This window comes from Ochotona curzoniae, unplaced genomic scaffold (genome assembly GCF_017591425.1).
Source record: "Ochotona curzoniae isolate NIBS_2020 unplaced genomic scaffold, NIBS_Ocur_1.0 contig_64, whole genome shotgun sequence".
Lineage (NCBI taxonomy): Eukaryota > Metazoa > Chordata > Mammalia > Lagomorpha > Ochotonidae > Ochotona > Ochotona curzoniae.
Genome location: NW_024466502.1, coordinates 21,144,733 through 21,146,879, shown reverse-complemented (window position 1 = coordinate 21,146,879; position 2,147 = coordinate 21,144,733). Strand labels below are relative to the sequence as shown.

Below are 2,147 nucleotides of genomic sequence, written 5' to 3'. Positions count from 1 at the left end.
GTCCAAAGGGGGGAGGGAGGGGGGATGTCCTCTGAGTTCTCAGCCTCTGAAGGCATTCCAGTCCCCCGTGGTCTCTTTGGCAGTTGGGATGTGGTCCTTGGCGCCAGTACTGATAGCCCTTGGTGGGGATCTGGGCGACTCCAGGTTTGGGATACAAGCCTCCTCCTGTCCACCTGCTCCACTCTGTGGTCCCCCAATGCTCTGTGCACATGACCTCCTGTTAATAGGTTGTCAGGGTCGCTCTTGATTCCCCCTATATATCTTTGTAGTTTTACTGTTGTCTAATGTTGTCTTGAATCTATTGTCTACAAGTTACCTGTTATGTGCCTGAGAGGTTACACTACACGCTTCCTCACACGTTCATGGGAGATTGAAGGTTTCTTTGCTCTCCCGCCCAATATCTGAGTAGTAAAAGGTTTTGAAAATATATTTGGTTATACAATTTTAAAAACACATGGGTTGAGACCATATTAGGTAGAGGTCCATCAGGGGAGATTTACATCATTGGGAATCTTTAGGGTTGATTCATGTACCCAAAGCCCTGAGGGTTCATCATGGAGCTTTCTAAGCAGCAATCATAGAAACCAAATCCCAGAGCTCCCTGGCCGGGCGGCCAGCAGGCGGAGCCTCCCGCCAAATGGCGCTCCTGCAAGCCTGATATACTGGCTCCGGACGCGCGCATGGCAGCGGCAGCGTGTGATCCAGGCATGGGACGCCGCTTGTCCCGGGGCCTTCCAGCCACCATGTGGTGGCTGGAAGACTCTTTGGTATTCTTTTTACACCTGCTTGTCGTTTACTGTTTTGTGCCTGTCGGGGCCTGGGTCTCACCTTTCCACACAGGCAGTGGGAGATGAGCTGAGGCTCCTGGTGGCTCTAGGCGATTAATCTCACCCATGGCTATGGCCAAAGCCAGGGCGATTTTCAACCAGCGCCATAAAATCATCTTTTTCTTGGTGGAAATCTCTAGCCATGAGTGGGATCAGCACTGTGGCATAGCAAGTTAAGCTCCCGCTTAGGACAATAGCATCGCCTATCGATACAGGTTTGAGCGCTGGCTGTCCTGCTCCTGATACAGTTCCTGATGAAGACAGCGGACGATGGCCCAAGTACTTAATCCAGCCACATGGAAGGCTCAAATGGAGTTCCTGGCTGCCGATTTCAGCTCAGCCCAGACATGGCTATTTTGGCCATTTAGAGAACAAACCAGTGGGTGAAAGATCTCTTTCTCTGTGTGTGTGTGTGTTGCTCTGCTTTTCCAAATAAATAAGTAAATATTTAATAAAAAGGAGAAGACTGGTTTAAAGATAGCCCTGGCCAGATTTCAGCTTCAGAGTAAAGTTCTCTTTTAACTGTTTCAGTGGCTTCCCATTAGCCTTTTTGAGATCACAGGCGCGGACTACACATTGGGACTTTGAGCTGGAACTTGAATCTAAGGTAACCTTTTCCTCTCTGTCTTTCTCACAAGTCCTTCTCTTTGGCTCGGTCCCCTCCATCTTTACTCTCTTAGTTCTCTCCTTTTTGCTTTTTTCTTTTCTTTCTTAATTCTTGTGAAGGTATTTCAAAAAGTTCATGGGAAATGAATTAAAGATAAATTAATTCTAACCCAAAAAATGTTTGAAATTCAAATGTAGTTTTTAAATATGTGCTTATGGACATCTAACTGGCATCTTACTATCTCTTGTAATTATTGAAACACCTCCATAATTTATGCCATTATGGTCTACATTTTGCGGATGGGGAAACCGAAACTTAAAGAGGAAGCAACTTGCTCAAGATTTCACAAGTTAGTATGTGTCCAGGATTTGAACTAATGGGATTTGATAAATGTTAAATACTAAATGAGTGGGACAGCAGATCACTTGCACGTCTTAGAGGGGAGAATATCTGTGCACTTGGGAGAATACAAAGGGTCAGCATCCTAGAACTGGAGGGAGGGCTTTAGAAACAAGAATATTTGCTACGACTATCACATTTGGGGAGACTGGAACCCACGGGGAGGGCTAATCTCTTGATACAAGCGGACCAAGGATGGTATTTGAAGGATGAGTAGGAGGTTGGTACACATGAGCAAGAGGCACTGCTGGAGTGGGAAACCGGAGTTTTGATGTCATGTTACAAATGTTTTAAACAGATCTCATTTTCAGTAG

General features: G+C 46.0%; 1 non-coding gene across 1 annotated transcript; it reads right to left on the bottom strand.

Annotated features, from left to right (window-relative positions):
- Positions 1-805: 805 nt before the first annotated feature.
- Positions 806-930, bottom strand: LOC121163799. The gene has a single exon (XR_005884959.1). It is a non-coding gene; the product is annotated as a small nucleolar RNA ACA64 (small nucleolar RNA).
- Between the last annotated feature and the right edge of the window lie 1,217 nt (positions 931-2,147).